This window comes from Tinamus guttatus, unplaced genomic scaffold, assembly GCF_059628265.1.
Source record: "Tinamus guttatus ecotype Peru unplaced genomic scaffold, ASM5962826v1 Tinamus_guttatus_pri_ptg000010l, whole genome shotgun sequence".
Classification (NCBI taxonomy): domain Eukaryota; kingdom Metazoa; phylum Chordata; class Aves; order Tinamiformes; family Tinamidae; genus Tinamus; species Tinamus guttatus.
The window spans coordinates 2,914,682-2,933,156 of NW_028288544.1; the positions used below are offsets into that span (position 1 = coordinate 2,914,682).

General features: G+C 37.7%; 1 protein-coding gene across 3 annotated transcripts in view; it reads right to left on the minus strand.

The window, feature by feature from the left end:
• HS3ST5 (heparan sulfate-glucosamine 3-sulfotransferase 5) overlaps window positions 1-18,475 on the minus strand; it is a 186,623-nt gene that overhangs the window by 72,416 nt on the left and 95,732 nt on the right. For all 3 annotated transcript variants that reach the window (XM_088522727.1, XM_088522720.1, XM_088522723.1), the window contains exon 2: window positions 17,925-18,129. The gene's annotated coding sequence lies outside the window, so the exon portion shown is untranslated. The remainder of the gene's footprint in view (window positions 1-17,924; window positions 18,130-18,475) is intronic.

Below are 18,475 nucleotides of genomic sequence, written 5' to 3' on the forward strand. Positions count from 1 at the left end.
CTGCTTTGCACCCACTCCCCCTTTCACCTCCAGTACCTGCGAGAGCCCATGTATCCGCTCTCTGGGCCATGGGGAAAGGAGCAACCAAAGACACCATGGACACACCTGCTCTGCTCAGGGTTGCCCTTGTACTAAAACATGCACTACAATGATTATTATGTGGCCTAAGAGCAATACAAAGACAGTTCTAGCTATTGGCATGGAAAACCTTCCCATGAACATGGCATTTCAAAAGCAAAAGTTCCATTTTATTGGGATTTTGGATGCTGACAGAGCAGCACTTTCATGGTCGAGGACTAGATATAACTGGAAAGCCCATGGTTGGACCCATAACACAAAAAAATCCCATGTGCAATGGCATAAAATACAGAATTCAGAGCTCTGCACCTGGGAATGAGATAGGAACTGCTCCTAGGAAACACCAGCGAACACGAAGCAGTGGAATGCAGGGGGAAACCTCAGCCACAGCCCAGGCTGAAGGATGTGGTGCAGGCTGTGGCACCTGCCTACATCACCTGGGTTTCAGAAGCCAACACTAAGAAAATGTTTGTTAGATGCTTTAACTTGAAAATCTTAAAAACTTAAATAAGCCATAGCCACTGAAAGCTTATTAATATCTCATAAGTAGTGAAAGATATACGAATTTCATTATTTATTTATTAAACATTGGTGTCAAAATCCCAGTGCATGCATCTACTTTCTGAAATTCATGAGAGTGCCTTTTTTTTTTTTTCTTTTTTAGCTCTAATGACTTGGCAGATTTAGCCCTGGGTGCCTACCATCCTTTGGTTCCTCTGGAAGATCTCAGCCGCAAATAATCTTGTGTGCAAATAAAAATATTTATGGTTTGTTTTAGCAAAATTGATTAAAAAGGTCAGCAGTCTAGCTTTATACTCTTAAAGAAACACAATATTAAATGCTGATTTAATACTCACTACTTTTTTTCTTCTTCATATCAAATGGAGTTCTCCTAGCATGAATTACTGCTTTTGAAAATGTAAACCTATACATCTTTCAACATATTTTTTGGTATACATAAACATAGTATCAGGCAATTCTTTTCAGAGTGGCCATGCTACAAATGACTATGACTAGATTAAGTCATTTTAAAGATTTTATGGAGGGAAAAAAAAAAAAAAAGAGAGAAACTTCAAATTCTAAACCAGAATGATGTTTTAGAAATACAGCTATTAAACAAGTTCTTTTAAAATTATATTTTTTGTCTGTTTTGAATAAAAATAGCAAGAAAACTAAGGGTAAAGGATAAAGGCATTCAAAGTGTCTGGAAGACAGGTTTCCTTTTGGAAATTATGATAACAGAAGGCAGTATAAAATATGGGAAATAGGTTTCACATCAGATATCTGACATAGCATTTAACTGCAGAATGACTACTGTAGCTCTGCAATAATTACATTGATGAATTCTGCTATATTTTATCCTCTATTCCCATAATCCCTTGCTGTTTCTTCAAGTGCTATCCCCTTTATATTTCTCTTAATATCTCCTCAACAACAGCCTACTAAAAAGCTTTTACATAAGCTATACAAGCCCTTTTTTATCTATTTATATTTTGAGGATATTAATCACCTATAAAACTGTATATTCTCTGGATACCACAGGATGAGGATTGCCCCTATTTTGCATAAATTGCTTTTTTGTTATTATTACAAGGCTTATAGGCTCAGCTCCTTGTTAACATGTCTCACAATAAAATTGAGTTTGTTCAGGTCACACTAGAGACTAACACTTGCCCAAAGATATTTCTGTGCTTTTTTTGCTTATATACCCAAGAAATCCTCCTGGCAAAGCACTAATGTTAAACGTGTGTCCCATTCACCTGGGTTTGAGATGCAGGGGCACATCCTTCTCTTGGTTTTGGATTGGCAGGTAGTTCTCTTTCTAATTCCTTTTGGTTGACCAACAGCTCAGCTGCCTAGGAAGGAGAGAGAGATTTTCACCCACACCGGGAAAGCTGCCATGCTGGGGAAGCCTACAGAGGGCAGAAGATGGATGCACATGGGTGCTTTTTTTGCCATTCAAGTGTTGCTGCCACTTTGCTTGTGGTTGTAAATCCTACACCACGATGAAGGGTTGGAATGAAGGTTGGGGATGAAGGGCACTGCCAGGGAAGACCCGGTTGCGTGTCTTTGTCTGCCTCCTGGTGAAGGTCAGCCAATCTGAAAGGTTTTCTCCCCAAAGCCCAGTGTCACCCTGTGATTTGGTACTCCTACCCACAGAAGAAAAATACTGAATATCGTCATCTGAAATAGAGGCAAACATGGATATTACTGCACATGCAGCTCTATACTAAAGTGTGTTTCTTTTTTTCGTCTCTAATTGAGCAAGCAGGACTATAAATCTTGTAGAAACCTGTTTTCTTGTTTTCTTTTACATTACATCACAATGAATTGTAACAATCCAGGAGTGCACCATACCTAGTATATCTTTTGCTCCAACTTTCCCTTCATTTACAAAATGCAATATATTAAAATATATATATATGAATTCCTAATTTGAGATGCATAATACCAAAATTCCCATTTCTCACCCTTCACATGGGATTTAATCTCTTTCTGAACCAATATGTACTACAAGAAGAAAGTAGTCAAGTGAGAAAAAAAAAAGAATCCTCACTCCAATAAGCAAGATATGTATATTCATATGTTCACAAAGAAATTCAGCAATGTTTTTAAAATGAGAGAATTCTGGAGATATTCCAGCTTTTCTGGCACTTCCAGTGGGGGATATTTGAAATTGCAGTTTCTCCATCACAGATGCAGAGTCATGATTAAGCAGTAGACACACAAATAAGGAAACAAATGGGTCTTACTGCTCTCACTGTATTACTACCGGATCATAGAGATATAAACAACTGCAGCATCCAGTGATGAAGCAAGGCAAATTTCCAGAAAATAATTCAGCCATGCATTTTACTACATTATCAGCTTAACTAGTATAGAGAAAATGTGTTTTGTTGACTGGAACCAGAACGTGACATTTAGCTTGATAGTAACCATATCAATTTCCTCATCAGCACTGGTTGACAGAATAACAATAAGCCATGTAGAGAACAGAGCACTCACTGAAAACCACTTTGTAATATTGAGCAAGAACTTGTCTATGTCAGAACAAGGGGGAAAAAAAAAGCAGACAAGTTTCTCAACCCATCCTTTTACTCACACATTGCAAGTGTAAAAAGGATATCCAAGCATCATTTGCCACATGCTAAAAAGGTCAACTTTTTAAAACTATCATTTTTTGTCACACTTAAGAATTTTACAAGTATAAGAGAGAAAAAGCTAGAATCGGACAGTGTTGCATAACAGATGGTCTGAATTTCACTTTGTATTTCTAATAGGAATGACAATTTTCTTAAACTAGCAGTTGCCACAATTAAGCTCTTTACCACTATCAATAAATGTGTCTGTAAAATGCCCATGTGAGATGAGAGGGTATTGCTGGTATTAATGCAGGACAAGGAACTGAAATATACAGGTTAAAGATAAGTCTTTAAAAGTATCAGAAAAGCAGAAAATAGTTTGGGAAGCTTTATATGTTCAGATAAGAGTACACCCATTAATTTCAGCTGCAGTCAGAGCTTGTTCAACATTTCAGTCAGTCAGGACCCAAGTGTTTCCTTTTGGCTATCCAGATGGAGAGAATTGTGAACAAAACATTTAGTCATTACACTGTGATTTTTGTCACCTGCCCACTGTCACTAGGAAGCCAATGGCATAGAAAGGCAGCGAGAAATCCAAGGTAGAGGTAGGCATCTTCCTGTGGGCATAGTTGAAGCAACTCAAGAAGTTGTCCTCTCCTGCTGTTGCTACATGAGTAGCTAAACCATTTTACTGCCCTTATAAAAACTTCTAGCTTGCTTCATCCCAAAGTGTGCTGGCTTAAACTCCCAGCATTGAAAGTAACTCAGTTGAGGAGCAGACACCTCCAGTGAAAGGCTAGTAATGAACAGCTGGTGGGTAGTAACTTCTAAAACTGCTATACCTACTTTTGAAGCCTCAGATGCTCTAATCTTTTCTTCCTGCATTTTCTTGCCTAAGCCATCATATAACTCCTATTTTCACCATATATGAGATAGGCATCCTACAGAGATCAGCATATTTTTTCTTCTGTGCATTGCTGGTTTGCTCTCAGTGCATAGTCCCTCCTGTGCAATGAAGGAATCAGAGATCCAAAAAAAATAGCATGTAATCATGAGCTAAAGACTGTGCCACACTCTATGCACTCAAGGGGGACAAATTAGTGTTACGTTAGGTTGCCCTTGTCCCTGGGTGCTTAATTTGGCTGCACTTTAAAACAAAAATATAATTTCTCCATACACTGCTTTTTTTCTTTTTTTCTTCTTCTTCTTTCTCCTTTTTTTTTTTTTTTTTAAGAAAGTGTACCATAGGGTTTTGTCATGCATAGGAAAGTGCCCAGAGCAGTCCAGCAGTCCTGGAGCACACACATGCCTTCTGGGTCATGACAGCTGAAGAGCACTCAGACCAATTTCTCCATATCCCCCATCTCTAATATAGCACAAGTCTTTTCTCCTTGCTCTGGCAACTGAAATGAGCTTGTGTACCACTTCGTGGAGGTTCCACGAGAGGATGAAGAAGCTCACTAGGGAAATCCTGGATAAAGAATTATGGTCTGATTCTCTTTATGCCCCTGTGCCATACATTTGCCTTCAGTGTGCCCTTGAGTCCCTCCACGGTAGCTCTCTTACAGACTTATCAAGCCCTACCATTTTTAAAACCCATCCTTTTCTCTCCTGTATTCCTGCCCATCACCCCCTGCATTTTATTCCTTGTAAAAGCATGTTTGGCTGCTCCTGCGGCATTCAACTCTCTTCAGAATGATTCCTGTCCAGCTGTAGTAAACATGAGAAGGAAGAGGCCATTCTGATTATGCTTTATATGATATCATAGTTCTTTTGTATCGTGGAACTCTAAATATCCAAGTTAATAACATGTCTGTGGGTTATAGAAGTACACCTGAGAGTGCCAGTGCACTTTCATTTACACACTAGGCTGGAAACAGAAAAGGCCAGAGGCAAGAGAATGAAGAAGACTGAAATGTTGTTCCCAGATCAGTCTGCCCTTGTCTTTATAAAAGGCTAAAGTTATTATTATTCTCTCACACAGCAACCCTATGGATTTGTTTGTGTTTTGAATTGTGAGCTTTGTACTTATGGCATTTCCAGCTTTTTGTCATTTGCCTTGCTTGCAGAGGCTGACTGTGAAAGCTGGAACACGCTTACTCTGTGGAGTAAATGCAAGAGCACAATGTCATGAGCACAAACCTATAACACATCTGGCAGGGCCCCTACACTACCTAAGTTTATTACCTCTGTGTAGGGGAGGCCTTGAGGACATTATCAGTATGGAAGTACCTGGAGATGACTTCTGGAAAAGCAAACAAACAAACAATAAATGAATACATTCCTCCAATACGCACCTTCCAGTGAAACTAGGACAACTGAGAAACATGGTGAAAGGAAGCAAAATTTTTTATGTAATAAGTGATTCCAGCAAATGGGAATTCAAACAAACAAACAAAAAAGCAAAACCATAGTATCATAGGACTTAAGAAAACACTATGGGGATGGCCAAAGAGAGCAATGGAGGAATGGACATGACTCACAGGTTCACAACCCCTGTTCTCTCTCAGCACTATACTCACACACATTGAGTTGTCTTACATATTCTTTGTTACTTTCATTCATTCTATCCTGCAGGCTATAAACACATTTGTTATGAAAAGAATAAAATTGCACAGACTCTCTGTGATGCCCCCGATTTCTTGCTACAAGACTATTCATCGCCTTCACATTCTCATCACAAAGGCAGTGCAACACTTGTTATTATTAGATAACAAAAGAGAGAGAGGAAAACAGGAAAAAAGGAGAAAGACAGCACAAGTGAGGTTGGAAAACAGACAAAAGAAAGCAGAAACATGGTGGTGGGGCTGGAGGGCAAAGAAAAGAGGGAGGAGAGACAGACACAGCAGAGTGACGAGACAGTTCAATAACAGGCTTCCCCTTTTAAGATATATTTTCCCTTGCCTCACTACTTTTTCTGTCATAATAAGGTTAGGCTTTTGGGGAGTTTTGAACAATGTGGTGGTAGTGATTATCAGAACAGTCTCATGAGTACTTTTAGCCAAATAGTCTTCAGAAGTTCCTGAGCCCATTTTGTCAATTCAATGGGAATTTTAATTGACTATTAAGATGCAGCAATACACAATAAAGTCATTACTACACTGCTGCAGAAATACCAGCAAATTTGCAGTCCACAGAAAATGCGATTCTCTTCTGTGGGTTTATCAGAACTGCTGCAACAGCATAAACACCCTGGAGCAACAGTAATTGAGCATATAGAAGAGCTTTTCAAATATGCTTTCCAAATATGCTATTTCCCCAAACATAAACAACACACAGCCAAAGTCCAACAATCAGAATATTAATTGTGCATAGGCCAAAAAATTTCTGCCTCCTATTCCTATATGTATATATAATAGGTCATATTTTCCTGGATGATGTGGGTGTTCCATGAGTTACACATGGATAAAACAAAGAGTTAAAATTGCATTATTAAGCAAAATTACCATATGATACCCCTCTGTCCCTTTGAGCATATTTGCTCCCTTTTTCAATTCCAGAACAAATATCCAGTAATGGCAGAGATAAGGTTTCTAGTGCTCTCAACTCTACAAGTTTACAGAGTGGGCTGAACCCTAGTTTTGCTAGATCCCTGTGTCAGTTGATAAATCCAGTAGTAAGTTCCTCCAAACAGCATCACAGACAAGAATATGCCATGAAGGATCTTTCTTATATATGCGACACAGAGAAATACAGCAGCACATCAGTTGTCTTATCAGCTCTGTACCAAGATCATCTTGTGGATAAGGTCAGTAAAGCTTGCCATGATTCTGCTGTCCTCAGTGAAGCATTTATACCACAGTCTAGTCCACAATAAGTTGTAAATACAGAACTTGCATTTTACAGAAGTGATGAATTTGCAGGAAAGAATATATCACAAAATATATCACATTAGCCATCTATTTTGGGAATATGCATAAACAGAACAGCATATCTTCATGCTGCATTTGTGCTGAAGTAGCAAAGAAGTAGGAGCCCTTCCATTTAATTGCAAGTTTGCTTGTTATACGGCAAACATCTGAGAAGAAAGCATGGCAGACTGTTGATGAGCAGCACAGAGGCCATACATAGACCAAAACAGGGATGAATATTACACATTGCTCTTTGTCTCAGAGGGCTTTATTAAAAACAAAAACATATAAAGTAGCTTTTGAACTGGATGTTGTTTAATTGTGTACTCTTGGGAAGACGATACAAGGCAGAATTTCTTGCTTCCTTTGTAGTCTAGAGGGATCTAACAAGCCCTCAACAGATTCCCTTTGGTCTTAGAAGCTACTGCTGAGCTGCTGGACTCTAGCTAAGACTTAGTGTCAAATTATGTTTAGCTAGCTCTGGATCAAGGGCATTTTGTTGACATCTTTTTCACACTAAAAATATATAAATATATATTTAAAAATATATAAAAGGCTTCAGTGCAATGACAACTTCTAGATCTACATTCTCACTAGTATAAGTCTCCAAGCATGCACAAACAACAGCCTAATGCTAGAAAATAGTGCCCTTTAGAACAACACAGTCAATGGGCCTGATTGAAGTGAGATCAGTGACCAGTTTGCATTACTTTCTGACTTTGGGAAGCCGAGGAATATTTGCATACTACAAACTGCAGGTACTACAAACAACACTGCAGTGAAGACACTTTATAGCCCTTAGTCATCTACAGCCTCAGTTTCACAGACAACATGCACGGCATGAGAAGAGTTTCGAAAATCCGCAGTGACTTTGGTAGCTACGGACGATATAAAGAAAACAAACAAACAGAAACATCCAAATAGCCAAATCTGATTGGACCAGCTAAGTTAAACAATAGAAAGCACCAATGGAAAGGATGTGGCGTAGACTTTTATGGTGCGTCAGGGCAAATCCAGACGTTATCCTAGACTAGCAGAAAGTCATGTTCCTCATTTTGGGATTTGTAGACCAATATCTGCAACAAGATCAGCTATGTATCAAGAGAGACAGAGGGGAAAGAGCAGAGCCTTCCTCTATCATCCCCATTGTGCTACATAGATTTATAGTTAGTGTCAGAGGAAAAAAATGCACATGCAAGTGCAAGCATAAGACTTTCTCTAATGTTTAGGCACCCACTTGGAATGAGGCAAACCAGGCTTCGCTCAGTGCTTGGCAGATAACAAGAGAAAATAATCCAACAGGAGGGCCTGACATTCTTGTGTTTATGGCATCAAATTTTTTTACTCCAAGAGGTCTCAGAGTTATAGCTTGTAAACAGCAGGATGCTATCAAAATCAATGGAGCTCTTCTTGCAAACACTAGCTGAGGATCTGTCCCTCCAATTATTTATTTTCATTATGATATGGTAACAACACAGTCCATTGCTCTGACATTCCATTGCCTTAGATTGATCTCTCAGATGTTGGGAAATATGATGAAAGAATAAGATGAAAGGGAAAGGAAAAGCTTAAAATGAGCTTACATAAAATATTCATGACTGGTAGTAATTACAAACAGAAAACAGGAAATAAAAAAAATCCCTGTTAGTAGAAGTGATTATGAAGTGTCCAAATTATCTCTGTGCAACTCCCCCTGAGGATTTTTTTTTTTGCATATTTTTTTGTTGCTAGAATTTGAAGACAAGCCAGTCTTTTTGGTGCATATGTTCAGTCATATTTTTCTACTTTACTTACCTTAGACTAGTATTCTAAATTGCTAGTAAAAAAATAATCTCTATGCCTTATTTGCACTCTCCACTGCAAACTCTGTCTACAGTAAAAGGAAGATGGCACCTCAGTTGTGGAAAGCTCCTAAACTCCTATCTCTTTAAATGTTTTTCCTTGTTTGATTGTTTTTTTCTGTGCATTTGTAAATTGAACTGACTTCTAGATATTGGTATCATACTTATAGAATTATTTTTTTCAATATTATTTATGCTTATTATTATAAATGAAGCAATTCTGTTTGGTGTTTGTTAAGTTTGTTAACTAAAATCTTCTTAGAAAACAGATGTTTAAAATGTTGGTTTTCAAATGCCAAAGGACAGAAAACTAACACGTGTAAAAACTGTTTCCTGTAGAAAGTGATGAATGTGTTGTTTTTCTGGGAGATATCATTTTTTTTCAACTATGCAAAATAACTTTTGTTCCATCATGTCTATGCCTGCCCAGAGCAGAACACAGGGCTGGTGCCCTCCCTAGCTTTTATAATATTTCCTGTGCCACATGCTCTAGGTGACCCTGCGTGTGCAGGAGGGTTGGACTAGGTGACCTCTAAAGGTCCCTTCCAGCTTTAACGATCCTGTGATTCCTATAATCCTATATTTCTGTGGTGTAAATGCTAGTGTTGCTTAACCAGCATTAAAAACCAGTTTACACACAAGAATGACAAAATATGTCCAATAATACTTGTACAGACTAACATATGCAGAAGAACTATTGGATTTGAATCACATCCCTCACAGAAGACAACGTGTTTCATCAGATCAAGGGTGAGGAAGTTTGTTGAATTTTAGTGTTAGTTTCCTGAGCCATATTAAACCTATTAAATTACAGAAAAGTGCAGCTAATTCCTGCCTGTTATTCCTTTTCATCATTCTAATGCTCTCATAAAGAAGCTTCCCCTTCCAATAACAAACATAAGTTCATAGAAAGATATGAATTATACTTCTATGATGAACTTGTCAGTTTTTGCCTTCTGAGCACTCCACTCAGCTTTGGAGACCACAGTAGCCTTGTTAGGTTTCCAAGGCACCCTAATTACATACATTTGCGAGTGCAGAATGCTTTAATTTAAGCCAGCACACAATCAGATGCTGTGCTTTCACAAATATTCAGAAACATCATCTGCCATGATCAAGAGTAATTGAACTGATATCTGCTGGGTTTTATCTGCAGCTTTGCTGCATAATATTTCATTTTCTTCAGAAGGCTTTAACACAAAGAGAGAACATGCCTAGAGTCCCACAGAGGTGTTTTGACATTAGGCTTAATAAAGCATGAAGAACTCATTAATAAATAATGTTCTGCTAGGTTAACAAATAAATCTGAATGCACTGGCAAAATTCAGAAGTAAACCACACCATGCACATGGCCAAGCTACTTGTTAAAATAATTGCAATGGTCCCATTTCATGAGTATAACACTGCATAAATTGAGCCACTGCAGCATAAATGCAGCACTTTCAATTACAATGTTACCTGTCAATTTTTATTTGCACTCTCTGAACTTGAAATGTTTGTAAACAAGCATTTATGACTCTGACAAAGAGATATTTATATATTGCTAAATTTGCTGAGACAGCATGGTTGTCTGGCATTTCAGAGGAAAAGGCCTTTGATACCCATCATGTTATGGTTCCATTTCTGTGTCAAAGCTACAGGCTTGATAAACTTAGCTGCAGACACATTTGAGTTACACTATTCAGGGATGTGTCAATATTTCCATATGTCCTTATTTTCCAAGGTTAAACATACTGCCAAGTTTTAAATCAAGGTCTGAAGAGGGCCAGGCTGCCTGAAGTCAAGGGCAGAACTCCACTGCCTTCGCTGGTAACAGGATGTCACGTGGGAAATTCAGGAAGGTTGAAGCAACATTAAGGTCTGAAATTGTCACGATTCTTTTCTTAGTTAAGTGCCTAAGTTGGGAGCTGAAGTCACCTTAAAATCCCCTATAATCAATGCCAAGAGATGAAAGCTTCCAGAATATGATTCAGATCTGGCTGTTGATTACAGAATCAGCTTAAAATGAGCAAGTTCCCAATTTAGTGACTCCTGCTACATAGTTATACTTGTAGGCAGGCAAACTCAGCCCTTCCAGTGAGGCCAAGGAACAGATTGTACAGTTCATGTTTGGACCCATGAAGTCTACATAGCTGGTCAGAAAATATATGAATAAACATATATGTATAGAAAAAGTTTCCATATTTTATTTTCAGGTTATATTTGAGTTATAATCATATTCTAAATAAAGTAGTCACGATCTTCAAAAACTAGGACAAAGAATCCAAATTCACATGTCCAAAACTCCATCACAGTTTTTGTAAGCATGGAAATTCTACATTCTTCTATGTTAGTTCACTGCATTTCAACTATCCTGGAATGACTGGTGAGAAAAAAGTACTTTTTACTTTTAAAAAAATGCATATTTTAGAATGCTTATGTAAAAAAAAAAAAAAAAAAAGATTATTTTTCACACCAAACTGAGCTGCCAGATTCCATGAGTTACCATGAGTTACAAGGATCAGCTCAGTCTAAAAATGACTTAAAAGCTCTGATATATTTTATGGAAGCAATAGCTATTTAGAAGCAAAAGAACTGGTATTCCCCAGTAATATGAGAGTCCTTGCTTATTTCTTTTAGAGAGGACTAACAAAATAGATTTCAAATTCATGCCATTTTTAGGATGAGAAATGAGAGAGAGAAAAAAAAGGCTGAACCATTGCATCAGAGCCATAAATAGGGGTGACTTTCATATGACATTTCGAATTTTAGAAAAAGCGGGGTTTTTTTTTCTTTCTTTAAAGAACAGCTACTTATTTAAGGTGTTCAAGGATCTGAAATGTTAAATAAGCATTTGTGATGTGGAACAGTGAGCAGAGGTGGAAAAAGTGCATGGCCCATTTATTCTTCATATTATTCTTCCATCTACCAATGAACATCATTTCCACCCTAGGTAACTTTGGAATACAAATGCATGCACAGAAGTAAGTGGAAACTGAAACAGTGGTTTTTGGTGAATATGCTTTCCATATAATAAAGAAAAGAAAAAAGAAAACAAAGCTTTTTAGAGAAGAAGGATTTAGACTCTAAAGTAACAGATAAAAACACTGAAAAAACACCCAACCAAGTCAAGAAAGAAAACAAAACAAAAAATCCCCTAGCAACCCATTTTTTTTAAAGACAATCCCAAAATCTAAGAATAATCTCAAAGAGACAGGAGTTCCCGTGACTGTCCTGGCAGATCAAAGCAAGTCATTTTGCACTGCACTGACTTGGGAGTAAAAGGAGGACATTCACACTCCATCTTCTATTTTTTAAGGACTCCAGGAGGCAGAGGCTGATGATCAAAGATTTATGGAGTTTTCCTGGCTTTGCAGAGCAGCAAGCTCTGTAGAAACTCCCAGTGGCAATGGGGCCTTTGGGAACAGGGGAAAACAAGGCTGAGATGAGTGGATCCCAAAGTGGATCTGCCAGCCATCCTTTCCTAAGAGGAGCTAGGTTACACAAAAGGCAAAGAAAATAAATCCCCAAATTTCTGAAAGTATCTCACGTGCCCTTTTAGCTAGTCAGACAACAGTCAGGATTAAAGCTTGTACCCTGAGGATTCGAGTTCTGAAACTGGAGAAATTCTGCATTGTTTTCTTGCTTTCTCTAACAAGCGTTATCTTTTAAGTACCCCTCCAGGAATATATACACAGTTTAGGAAAACAAATGCTTTATTCATGATAGCAATAAGTATAACATAGTTGCATGCATACCAATAGTAGTTTTGCATTTTTAATTTTATTTCCACCAATAACTACATGTTACTGCAAGTGCTTCATAAATGTGCACTGTTTACTACACAGCTTCTAATGGAGGTCATTTTAAACAGTTTTAATAATGTGAATGAAGCTGTGATAAGCTGTACTTTTTGTGAGCCAGTGAAGAGGCTACATGGAAGGAATAATCAGGAAAAAAATATTCTAGGAATGTATTTTCATTGTGAGGCCCAAAGATTATTCCAAAGCTTTAGTGCTTCAGTTCATATATAGAAAATATATATGGGAAATACAAACAGTGATTCTATTACTTTCTCAAAATGTCTTCACTTTTGAGATAAACATTTTTCTGAAAAGTGTCTACTAAAAATCAAAAATATTCATTAGTTAAAAAAAAAAGGTAGAAAGCTACTGACTTTTATCATTATTTTCTTCATGCCCACCCCCAAATGTATGTATGGGGAAATGCAAGAAAAAATTTAAAGGAATGTATCTTACTTGGTCACATTATAACTCAATTCATGAAGATTATTTGAAGCTTTATTTCAGTTCTCCCAATCGATTTTCATTTCAGTAGGCTGATTCTATAGTAACTTGGACCTTCACGTATGAGTGATATTTGTATGGTGAGATCTCCTAGCATTTGAGTCAATTCTTTTTCACTTTTCTTCTACCAAATATAGAAGACTTACTTTGGGAAGATACACAGAACTCAATAATCCAAGTTCTTTGCTGAAAGGAGACTTTCTAGTGTATTGAGACCCTAAAAGTTCACTGCATAAGCAGAAAAGAGACATTATCCTCTTCTTTCAGATTTTCTCTGAAGGTTTTAATTTGTTTTCTCTAGAACTTGACCATGTGTGGAAATTGAAAAATTTGGATATCCAGAGGGTATCCAAATCATGGATAATCCAGAAACCCAAATCCACAGATACCTTTGAGATCAAGACTGGTGCTTTCTATCCAAATATCTATTCACTAGTACTTTCTATTCGAAATGCAAATAGAGTTGGAACCTCTGAGGTGCTGCAGTTTAGAAACAATGTTCTCTTATCCCTGTTGGAATCAGAGACCGGCACATTCCTGTGCACAGTGACTTACTCTTGCAAAATTTGGAGAAAACACCATGGCTTAGATTTCATGTGAGAGGGATGGAAGAATTTTCTATAACAGCACAGATATTTTTTCACTACCTCATTTTCTAAGCTTAGTAAGAAGCTAAGATTGAAACACAAACAAACAAAAACCCCCCAAAACTCCAACCCTCTATTGCAGCTGCATTAAGTGGAGGGGGAAAGAGTTCTTTCATTCTCAGAGACCACAGCTCAGTAACATGCTTATGCACATATTTTTCCAAAGATGCGAATAGTCTCATTGCAAACTAATGCTCAAAGGCACACGCTTAGGAATCTTGCTAAACTAACTGTCTGGATCATTTCTCTCTTTCAACCAGTATTGTCTGGATCTCACCCAAGTTCAATCTGAGCCAGATGCTCTTCTCCAGGAGCCACTCTCCTCTAGGCAATGCAACATCTTTGTGATGGCTCTGGCTTCATCTGTGGAAAATGAGATATACACTTGGGTGTCATCTGCAAAGCCTGCAGCATCTTAGTCTCTCTCTGAGCAGTCTCCTGAAAGTACTGGAAAGGGGTGGAAGGAAGGGTTTACAGTCCTCTGGTAGAACTGCAGGTGCTGGATAATGGAGAGGTACAATTTTACCACTGCTGTTTGTTTAGGTCCTATTGGAATCAGGTTTTGTGCCTTCAGGATATATAAGATTGGGATATAGTCACTTGACACTTACAGAAAGGAAAAATAAAGTAATTCCTTGTCAAAGGCTGCAATTATAACAACCATAACAAAAAAAAAAAAAAAAGGCTGTTTTCCAACTTATTGATGAAACTTCCAACTTATCCTGCAGTGGCCAGGAAGGATGAACCCTGAGCCGACTGGAGATGGTGACCTTTCTAACATCCCCTAACTAATGCAAAAGGAAGAAGCTGAGTGGATAATACTGGCAATGGGAAACACAGTACACCATATAAACCTGCCTGGTTACAGCAGACAGAATGACGAATATTTTTTCTTATTCCAATGTGTTTTGACCATCATGTAATTTACATTTAATTTTACTGTTCAGAAGACATTACTGAAAGAAGAACAGCTTTACTTGATAATTTTCTTGTTTGGTAGAACTAATGCATTAAAAAGGTTAATGTACTAAATTTACATTTTTCTAGACTCATAATTTCTTACTCCACTCTCTCCTCCCTAATTCTCAATATCTTTAAAAAGAAATTATATAAAATAAAACTTCTTTTTGACAGTTTGAGTCAGAAAACCACACTTTCCCTACTGATTTTCGTGCTCTACAAGCTTTGCCATCATAAACCACTTTGCATGTATTAAGAAGGAGTATTATATTAGATGAGGCAATTTAAGTGTATCCCATTTCACTTGGTGAAACTAAGCAGCTTTGCATTATAACTAAGGTGAGCTAATGAGAATATTCTTGAAGCATATGTTACTTGGAACTCAACTTAGTTAGTCATTCAACACTGTAACCTACGAGTTTGCAAAACAGTGGTAGGAATCCTGCTGCGAGGTAGATAGGAAAATTATTATAATCTGCATTCCTAAATTGAACGAGTATTTTGCTCTGCAGAGGCCTCTTGACTGAAAATAGTCTGAAATTGCATCCTGCTGTTTAAAATACTTTTTTTTAAAAAAAAAGGAGTGAAAATGTCCATATTTCTTTATATCAAATACCTTTGAAATCATGTGCGAGTAGAATTACTGAAAAAGTCAATGTTGTTTATCCTTCACTTACTATGATAATAACTGTTTGGTATTCAAATTTTGGATAGGGGGGAAAAGTGCCCAGAATTTCTGGTTTTATACTTTGATCTTATTTATTTAATTATCAGCTTGATAAATTTTATCATAATGTGTCTGTGTTTTTTTTTTTTTCACTGAAACAAGTTTCATGTTTACAAGTGTCTTATTTTGTACAGAGGAATGATAAGAATACACAGTCTGAAAAAACTCAAAACCAGAAAAGGCAACAAAAATGAAAAAAAATAGAAAGGCTTAGAGGTAAGCCCTGCAGTATTCTGAACAATTGTGTTTAGCAATGTAAAAACAACAAATACTTCAGGATAGTTTGCTCTGCATCCTGCCTGAATGCCCAGAACAAGGAAGTGGAGGATTACAGGGTTTAGCTTAATCTCCTCAAACTCTCTATGCTCTAAGTAGCTTCCAATTAAAAGATGAAATGTAAAGGAGGGCAGTGGGACAGCTTTCCCAACCGCACTACTCCTCAGCCAGACCCAGCAAGTGCTCTGCCTTTGCAACATGGAGTCACATGCATGCAAGTTAAACAAGCCAGGGCTCCTTCTCTTGCTGGGAGGGCCAGAGGCCCAGCACGCAGCTGGAGTCTTTCGACTCCAAAATCAGGTGCCTGCGCTTTTAGTTGCCTCACAGAAACTATCCCCAGCTCATGCAGTTCCCTTCAATATACTTTGATACTGCATGGGGCCATGGCAATGGCGCAAAATCATGCTGGGAACACATGAACAAATCCTAGCTTGGATGAACAAGAGACACAGCTCAAAAACAAATCCAAGCCCTATTAAACTACTATAAATATACAGATATGGCTTTAGGCTTGCTGATGAGGCACATGAGGATGATTTGTTTAGCTGGGTTTGAAATACAGTTCTTAGCAAATAGTCAGCAAGGTAGGCAAGGGCAGAGACGAATCTCATACATAACACACTTTCCAGAAATTAAGATCGTAGAATCATAGAATCATAGAATGCTTAAGGTTGGAAGGGACCTCTAGAGGTCATCTAGTCCAACCCCCCTGCACACGCAGGGTCACCTAGAGCACGTGGCACAGGACTGCGTCCAAGTGGGTTTTGAAGATCTCCAGAGAAGGAGACTCCACAACCTCTCTGAGCAGCCTGTTCCAGTGCTCTGTCACCCTCACTGTTAAGAAATTTTTCCTTAAGTTCCTGTGGAACTTTTGGTGTTTCAGTTTGTGGCCATTACCTCTAGTTCTGTCGGTGGCCACCAGTGAAAAGAGGCCAGCACCATCCTCCTTCATGCCTTATGTTGGGTAACTAGTCTGTTCCCATCTAAGAGCGGGATTCAAAACTGTGTCAGAACTACTGGATATATCACTTCTGTCTTTTCTCCTCACAAAATATAATTGACAGAAAACTCTTTCTTCCCCTCTCATTAGGTCAATCAGACAAAATACAAGAGGAGAGAATTCATTGCTCCTCTTTAAGAGCACACTTCTCCCAACCATCCAGAGGCATATTCCCAGGCACAGTCGATACACTGTAGGCTTAGCAAAAAAAATCTCCAGGACTGATTTTAAATCTGTGGTTATGCCAAGCATTCCCACATTATAGATCATCAAATCTTTTATTCTGCTTCTTCACTAAATGCAAAGTTTACTTTCACTTAACAGGCAAAGTAATTATTTCAGGATAAACACAACTTATTTATTTATATCAAGCTTATTTCTTACTTTTAGTAGCTAAGCCTTTGACAGGCTTCGTGGATAAAACTAGCCACACTTGCATTTCTTCAAAAGGAAAAAGTTAGTCAGGAACAATTCATGACGTACTAATTAGACAGGTGAAACTACTGATTTTGCAGCCATTTAGAGAATATAGCTCATTTGTTCTGGTTTGTATTGCTTAAATAGACATATCTGTTTCCTGACAAAGAAAGTTCATTCTCCAGTCTGTGTAATAAAGTTCATAATGTTTTAAGTAGTAAGGCCTGCAGAATCCCTGAAAAATAAACCATATTTTTGCATAATGTGCCATCTAAAGTTACGTATAAGTTTTAATGAATGAATTATTTTATAATGAATGCCTACTTCAGTAGCAATACTGGAAGCAAAATGAACAATACCTAGGATCTTTCAGCATTATCTTAATGTAGCAAGACTGTCAACAGTTGAATTGAGTTCTAAGTATCTGTAATCCTGCACAGTATATATTTAATAACCAGAACGAATAAAGGCTACACCGATTCCCCAGGCAGAAGTATACACTGACCTGTGTATGTGCATGCAATACAACATAGCAGAGTTCACAGAACTTTGACCTGTCTTTGGTAGTTTGGTAGACCTGATGACCTGTCTTTGGTAGATTAACTGACATGATTTAAAGCATACTCTCAAATATATATGTGGCATCAATCACTGTTTTATCAACCTAGGGCTATGTGAAAGTAAGAGAATTGAAACAAAGTCTTCATTGATTAAACAAAACAGTCTTAAAACCTCAGGCTTTTAAATAATGCACCAACCTTTGTGTCCTTACATGCATCCGGAAAGTCCAGTACATCTACCTTTGATCAAGAACATTCAGTAAGAACATAACTCATCTGTTCCAGTATTCAGTCATAAGAAGTTTTCAGGGGTTACTAAAAAGGCCAGTGAAGGGATAAAGCAACTCCAGATATGTAGATGGAAATATCAAACATCGCTGCAATGATGCACTCCTCGTTGACTCTGCACAAAAAGAGAAGATGCTTGTTACATATTTGAAGAAGAAAAAGAAAAAAAAATCCATTTTGTGTTTACATCTGAAAAATAATCTTGTGAAGTAGCGCCCAAGAGGTCACACTTGTAAGTTCAAGGTTTTGAAAATATTGTCCCAATACCTGTAAACATTGGCAGCCTGGAATCTGGGGCACAGCTTAGGGAGAAAAGGGGAGGAAAATTACAGAAAATGTGTTTCACATCAGCCTCAAACAAACCCTTTGCTAAGCACAGAGAATTGATAATTATGCATTTTTAAAGTTGGTTGCAGGAAAAAGAATGTTAGATGTTTGCAGACAAGAAAGTCTGCTACACT